The sequence below is a fragment of the Mus musculus genome, chromosome 12 (genome assembly GCF_000001635.26).
Source record: "Mus musculus strain C57BL/6J chromosome 12, GRCm38.p6 C57BL/6J".
Taxonomy (NCBI): Eukaryota; Metazoa; Chordata; class Mammalia; order Rodentia; family Muridae; genus Mus; species Mus musculus.
Genome location: NC_000078.6, coordinates 55909323 through 55917615, shown reverse-complemented (window position 1 = coordinate 55917615; position 8293 = coordinate 55909323). Strand labels below are relative to the sequence as shown.

The following is an 8293-nucleotide window of genomic DNA, read 5'->3' as shown; positions in this document are numbered from 1 at the left end:
TTATCTGGAAACCTCAAGTGCCACCTTCATAATTGCTTAAAAATCATAATTACAACAAGAAAAGAATAAATACTACTGATTATTTTACTCCATCCATCCTGGCATGTGGAAACCATTAATCGGTTTAAGAATTCTTTTTTCCTGCTGGTTGAGGTTAATTAATAATTTGGGCCACTAAATAACTTTTCAGCGAAAAACCAAAGAAGGAAAAGAACAGCCACTGAGAAGAAACGGGTAAAGCACCCACGCAGTGGTGAGGTAAGCACGCAGAAGTGAAGTAAACACACAGAGATGAGGTAAGCACACACGCTGTTGTGAGGTAAGCACGCCATGGTGAGATAAGCACGCTTGTTGTGAGGGAAGCACCCAGTGGTGAGGGAAGCACGCAGAGGTCAGGTGTGCCATGGTGAGGTAAGCACGCAGTGGTGACGTAAGCACGCAGAGGCGCGGCTTGTGCGGGTTTAAAGAAGAAAATGTTCAGCAGGCAGTGGTGTAGAGGTGAAGTAAGCACGCCGTGGTGAGGTAAGCACGCAGAGGTGAGGTAAGCACGCAGAGGTGAGGTAAGCACGCAGAGGTGAGGTAAGCACGCAGAGGTGAAGTAAGCACGCAGAGGTGAGGTAAGCACGCAGAGGTGAGGTAAGCACGCAGAGGTGAGGTAAGCACGCAGAGGTGAGGTAAGCACGCAGAGGTGAGGTAAGCACGCAGAGGTGAGGTAAGCACGCAGAGGTGAGGTAAGCACGCAGAGGAGAGGCTTGCGTGGGTTTAAAGAGGAAAATGTTCAGCACACAGTGGTGAGGGTAGCGACATGTTTAAAGCACAAACCGCAGACACGTTCATAAGCCACGTTTCCTGCCTTTTCTAGAACATGGATCCTAGACGTGCTCGTTGTTCTCTTTCACATTGCACACACACTGAAAACTTTAATTCTGAGTTTCTATTTCCTAGAAGTGGGGTGAGGGGCGAGAGCTGGTTATTATTCCTAAACCCATTGAAATTGCATTTGTGGCATCAAAATGGATTTTTTTTTAAGCAGGATGTTGGATTGATGGCAAAGCAGCTGCTCCACAACAAACGAAAGCAAAAATTAATAAGAGACCTTAGCAAAGAAAGACCATTGGTTCTGCACACCCAGAGCAAATCGGCTGGATTCAGAAGAGCACACTTTGATCTTTTCCAGACTAATTACCGCTCTGTGGCTTGACTGTTTTGTGCATTAGTTGCCCTTCATACAGAACCGAAACTGCCCTAGTACACAGCTGTAATACGAATGAAAATTTGACGTTCAGTAAACAAAGCGTGGCAAGGGTCATTCTCTCGGCACAATAACTGCATAATACAATTTTAGAATGCCTTTTGTATACCAAAAATATGACACATTTTAAGGCCGTTTTGAACTCAGAGTAAGCAGTCAAGGCTGTTTGTAAAGGAGAGAAAAAATTGTTCCCAACTCTGATCTATAAATATAGATTGAAATAGTTTATCTCAGCATTGTAGAAATGCTGAGGAATTTACATATTTAGAGAAATAAATGTGTTCATTTTTAGAGGATGATTTCTCATTTGTCTATAAGGTTAATTGGGAGCAAATTCCCTAAGTAGCTGTTTGCAATGGTGATAATGGTGTTTATTCATCTTTCTGGATCCTGGATTTTCTCCTACAAAGAATTCAGATTATTCTATGCATAGACTTTCTAAATAATTATTTAATTTTGTATCTGTTGAAAATACTGTTTAACCAGTATATTTTTGAAACACCAACATAGCATTTTAATGTAAAATAATGTATTTAGAACAGAGGCTGTAACTCGCTGACAGAAAACTCCTTGACATATGCACAGTCTAGGGTTTTATCTCCAGCATGGCAAACATGTATTTTAAATGTTTATATATTTAGAAAGCATCATAACTGTCAAAGCATAAACCCACTTCTGCACTAGGAATGTGTCTGGCCCATAACTGGCTTGTCTTTTTCAAAGTATGCTTATAAAAAGCGTATACCGTAGTGCACCTGTCTGTGTTTATGTTTTCCTTGTTTCAACCAGCATGGTCAGTCATGATCCTAAATATTAAGTGGAAAAATCCAGAAGTAAACAGTAAGTTTTCCATTGGAGAGTACTCTGAAAAGTGTGGTGAACTCTCACACTATCCCCCTCTGCCTGCTTCCTGTGAGTTGGCTCAGTAGCCATCTTGGTTTTTAGTTCATCAGTCTTGATTGGCAATGTTTGTGTCCCAGTAACCTTTGGTTCACTTAGTAATGCAAGAATAATTCAAAGGAGGCACTGGGCATAAAACATGGAACAAATATACACTGTGCTCCGCAGCAATGCTGCAGGCCGTATGGGGAGCACTGTTATGGTGCAGGACTCTGTCTCAGCATCCTTTGGTGGCGTTGAATATACTGCTGTGTTCGTAACATAGTTCTGATTATGCTTTAACAAGTTGTCACCACATGGATCACGTAACCCAGTACATTGAGGGGGTTTTATATTATAACATTTGATTCAGGTTGTGTTTAAACCAACCTAACTTTGGATCTAGAGAACCTTGACTCTTGTATTTCCAACATATACATTTATGCAACTTCAAAAACATACTCCAAAAGCCAAAGCATTCACAATAAGTCTACCATTTAATGCAGAAATATTTCAAATTAGAGAACTATTTGAACAGAGAAGGGGGGGGGTCTATAAAAAGCATTCCACAGCAGGATTTGACCAAGAAAGAAAGAAAGAAAGAAAGAAAGAAAGAAAGAAAGAAAGAAAGAAAGAAAGAAAGAAAGAAGAGAAGAAAAAGCTACACTTGTGTTTTACTGTATCTCAAACTTTTGATAGGAAGAGGTTTATCTAATTAACTGATCATTAGAAACGGGAAGGGGGGGTTAGTAAAGGCTGATTAATGGCAGCTTTCCAAATGCCTCTTTTCTCTGATTCACTTACCTATACCTACACCTAACAGAACGGCCCTCCGGAGGAGACAGTTCCCTACTCACAGCAAGAGATGTAAGAGTTCAACACAAGAGATTTTCAGTGTGCTCGGGAGAGGCCAGGAGCTACAGTCTAAGCACCATGTGGAAAGACAGAAATGCATAGGCAGAACCCAGCCGAGCAGATTGGAGTTACAGGGGATCTGTAATGCTTTTTCTCTCGGACACACTCAAAGCCAACCTCTGCGAACAAATCAGCCCACAGAACAGCAAGAATGGAGAGAAGGGGACAGGGATCTATCCGGAAGTCACCTGAGTTTATTTTTTATTTTTTTACTGAAAGTGACCACAGAATGTTATTTGGACTTCTGAATGTTTACTCTCATGAAGTATATAACAAGCCAGTTCTTTTATTTTTTTTCTTCATTAATTCTTCTAAAATTATCTTAGAATGACTCTCAGGAGTATTTTTGCTTAAATTTCCAGCTAGTCTCTAGCTGCTAGAGAGAGATTAAAGCAATATGTTCCAGGCAGGCTGTTTGTTATTGTTGTTGCTGCTGCTGCTGCTGCTGCTGTTGTTATTGTTGTTGTTGCTGCTGCTGCTCCCCCAAAGGTATTCATGCTTTGGGGCTACAAGAATTTACTGATGCCTTGGCTAAATTTGCTTTCTTTCTTGGGATCATTAAATAGTTTCTCTTTCCATTTGGTTTTTGTCTCCAGATCTGCTTCCAGATTTACATAGGACATGCTCAGCAACAAAGCATTCCGAGATATTTTCTTTTTCCTTTTAGAGTATGTGTTTTACCTAAACATCCAAATTAAAGATCCCTTCCACCTTAGCTTACTCAAAAGTTAAATATATATATATATATATATATATATATATATATATATATGTTCCTTGAGATAGAAACGTTTTTACAACATCAATAAAAAAAAAATCACAATTTTGGAAATCAGACATTAGATTTTATTTGCAAAGACACTCCATAGTTTCTTAATGATCCCATAAAATCCATTCTGTACAGTTAATTTCAGGTTCCCTAAATGGTTAATATTTTAAGCCTATGCCTTGGGGTTATCACAGTAACAGGTTCGGTTTTAATTAAACATCTAATTATAAGGACGCTGTTCATAAAGAGCAACGTATATGACGCAGAATGGAATAATGGGTCTCTATGTTCCCCTTTTACACAGTTTTTGGAACACTGTCTGGGTTGGGGGTAGGGCACGGCCTAAGATTTGTCAATGAGCTCAACTGTAGGCAGGTATTTTTGCTGAGTATGCAAATTGGTCACCACTCTGAGCTTCGTGTTTTGGTGCAAGAGAACATAGCGTTTGGCATCTGCTTCCTAGAAATGCCCCATGAAGTACCACGCCCTCTCAGGTCGTGTTGTAGCTCTCACTAACATTACTTCTTCCCTTCTGGCAAGGATCTAACTCCATCCAGAGTAGAAGAGGGGGAAAAAAGTCTCAACCTTTGGGTGAAAAGTGAGTGCTTTCAGAAAATCCCATTAAAAAAAAAAAAAAAAAAAGACTCACCATATAATGGGGCTTTTAACTGCTCCCTAAGCCATTTTTCTTCTTCTTCAGGTTGGAGGTTACAAGGTACTTTTAAAAATGGTTTTAACACTTGCCGGTCACTGAGAAGATTAAAGGCATAAACTGCTGAGGCTGGGTGGCAAGGCTGCTACCAAAGGCTTTGCACCACCACTGTACCAATGCCTTCTTTTCGTTTCTCTGCATTCAGGACCTTACAAACAAGATTTGAAATGTTCGCGATTCATCCAGACCCAGTGTGGAGCCAGCGAGTGTCACATTCCATCAGAGAGCGAGGGTGGAGGGCTCAGTGCCCTCTGGCCTTACGAAAGTTATTGCACATTTCTCTTTCCCATCTGTAAAGTGGGGATAAAAGATAGCTTTGGAGAATAAGGCTTGACAAGGGTGAATGAATAAAATTGTAGCTTCAAATGGTTTGAAGTTAGTCCGAATTTTAGTGAAGAGGAAAAAAAAAAGCTCCCATAGATGCAGGAAGAATGAAATCCCTCCAGTCTTTTGCTCTGAACAAATTGAGCGATGATCGTTTGTATCTAAAATGTGTACACAATTCTATCATAAAAGCTGTGGTGTAACCCAGGAGTTTAGTGCAAACGAAGTACTTGGTAAAACAAAAAACACTACCCTTGTAAGGATGCTAGTACTAGCACTAAGTACTTACCTAGTACTTGGCAGTGTAAATCAAACCTTGGGCTATAGAAGCTTTTGCCTTCATTTTATAAATGGTTAACTCGAGACAAAGACACTATGTCACTGGGCCAAACCACCCAGCAGGGGAGGGAGAGCACAGACAAGCAGGATATCATCTGACTTCCAAGCCTGTGCACGTCCACAGCAAGCAAGGGCTGACAATAATCCGCTTATCCCTGTGTCCTGCTCTGACTGGCAATTTATACCTCCCAAAATGCCATGTTACTATGAATTAGAAAGCTAAAGAATAGGCTTGTTTTGTTCAAAAGGAGACTCTTTTTCTAAGTTGCTTTTCTTGAGCAGTACTTTAATTTTTATTTTAACTTACTCATTATTATTATTTTTAAGGGTTATAAGGGTAGCTCAAGCTTCCCTTGAACTCACTACATAGCCTATACTAGCCTTGAACACCCAATCCTCCTGTCTCCACATTCCAAATGCTCGATTTACAGTTGCAGGAAGTAAATAACATGCCCTAAAAGAAAATTTTCATATTCATATTTTGTTGCTCATGTGAGGGTAGTAAGTATTATATGCTCCACATGAAAAAAACTCATTAGTAGTTCTATTTGAAGGTTTAGTAATTATCAGCTAACAGTAATTACATGTAGGGACAGTGATGTCATAGAGAAAGTGAAGGTACTTGCTGCTAAGCCCGAAGACCCCAGTTCAACCCCAGTTCCCAGGAAAAAGAGAAACAACTCACACAAGTTTTCCTCTGTCCTCCACTTGAGTGACATGGCCTCTCTCTATCTCTCTCTCTCTCCCAAAATAATTTAATTTAAATGAAAAGGGATTTGTGGGCTGGAGAGATGGCTCAATGGTTGGGAGCACTGGCTGCTCTTCAGAGGTCCTAAGTTCAATTCCCAGCAGCCACATGGAGGTGCACAACCATCTGTTTGCCCTTTTCTGATGTGTTTAAAGATAGCTACCCATATACATAATATACATAAATAAATATTTAAAAAGAAAGAAAAGGAATTTGCACTTACATCTATGCCACCAGAAAATATTAGTGGCGGCCGCGTTTTGTATTCAAATCGCTAGGTACTTGTCAGCTCTACATAAAATCTTTTTCTCATCCAAAGAGTTGCTGGTGTGAAAATGACAGGCATATGGGCTATCAAATATTTCACTGGATAATTCTAGTTAAGAATTTTCAAGACCCAGGGTTACAGGTGAGACTGAGCGCTCAAGCCCTTGACTTTAATCTCCAGGTTGAACAAAGAAATGCACCTTATGAAACTCATCTTTTCAAACGTGCTTTTCTGTCCTGTCTGTGTTGACTTACTTGAAACAGGGTCTTGCCTGGGTTATGCTGAGCTGGAACTCTGGGTAGTCCTGCCTCAGTGTCAGAGGTAGGGAATTACAGGTGTTGCCACCACACCTGGCTCCAAAGATGCATCTTAATACTGTCTTACAGTGATTCATTCATCCCATTACCCCTTTATGAGATAAAGGAATACCAGAAAGGGGGATAAAACTATGTAGATTCCTATTAAAATGTGAGCAGACAGATAGACGCTCTCTGGCAACACATACTCTAAAACTGGAGCAATACAGAGAAGATTAGCATGGGCCCTGTGCAAGGATGACATAAAAATTCATGAAGTGTTCCATATTTTTCTTTAAAAAGGGTGGAGTTGTTTAAACAGATGAAAGACCACCCCAACCATTTAAGGCTACTCCTGACTTCAAAAACAAATTTTGAGAAAACCTAATGTGTAAATATCCACCACTGCAGTCTGTGCTTCAGAGGCGTGTAATTAATTTTGTGGCTGAAGATTTTTAAGAAGGACTAAAACATCACTACAGCAACCCGACGAGCCATGATCACCGAGCCTTGCATGACAGTGCCAGAGAAATACTTTCTGATATCAAAATATTTTCCTCATTCTGCCATTACACTTAGTCTGAAGTCATTTTTTAAAAAGATTCAGAGCTGTGTTTTGAAGAAACTTGATGTGAACTTTGCTAACAACGATCCAAATAAGTTTTTGGATTACTCTCCGGAGAAATTGCAGCATTTCACGCAAGCGGTACCCACTTTACTTTGGTGAAATGAAAATCTCTATTCTGCTCTTCTTTGCATGTCTCTTTAAAACCTAAACCAGAAGAATGGGTCACGCTTGGGGACATTTTCTTTTTTAATCTTCTTGGGTCTTCCACTCTGTTTCTAAAGCGATACTTAGTGTTAACTAGGTTGCAATTTCATTTGAAAGGAATTGAACAGGCTTTCCAGGATGAGGGAAAGATTGAGAGTAGTTTGGCAGCTACCTTTAAACATGCAAGGATCTGGGACGGCAGCACACCTGATTTAATACAGATAATGTTTGGTTCTTTGAGATAGAGATGATGTCATTCTGATACTGGCAAAAAAAGGATGCATAAGACATACTTTCCTCTCTTTGGATAAGCAGAGTTTTCTCTGTAGCATTTTATTATACTGAGAATGTGAAAGACACTAGTGAATTTCTCACATGGTGACAACAGAAACATCTGGTTTTGTTTTGAATTCAAATAGTTAACTGTGTACAATAGCTTTTTTTTTCTGCCTATAATTGCAGTGTGAAAATCAAGGCATGTGGTAAAATTTATTAGCGCATCAATTCTATGAAGAAAGGAGAAAGTGCTAGGCTCCTAGTTTTATAAATGGAAGTTAAAACATGTGGATCAATCAAGCTAAGAAATGTCAATAATAAAAAAATAAAAATAAGAAGTAAAATAAATAGTTTCCATGTGCCAAGCACTGTCCTATTTCACACACACGCAAAAATGTTTGAATAATTCTTTATAACACACATACAGGAAAAAAATTTATAATGTACTCAATGTTACAAGCACAAGTCTATAAATATGCATAATACTGACATCTAAAAGTGTTCCTTGTTCAACAGCTAAGGAAATAATGAAAATCATGAGTTTCTCTTACACTCTGACTACCAAAATTTAGGGGTTCCCAGTATATGCTAAATATATATTTATTTGCAGATATTTATCAAGTCTCTTCTATGAGCTAGACACTAAGACAAACACCAAGTGCTCAACAAGGGAATGGCTACAGAAGAACATGTAGCTCTTCTTTTCTGAGCACATATATAACATGTAACCAAGCACTTCATGT

At 39.3% G+C, this 8293-nt stretch overlaps 1 non-coding gene across 1 annotated transcript; it reads left to right on the top strand.

Annotated features, from left to right (window-relative positions):
• Positions 1-6690: 6690 nt before the first annotated feature.
• On the top strand, positions 6691-6795 carry Gm22296. Its single transcript, XR_003950399.1, has one exon. It is a non-coding gene; the product is annotated as a U6 spliceosomal RNA (small nuclear RNA).
• Positions 6796-8293: the final 1498 nt, after the last annotated feature.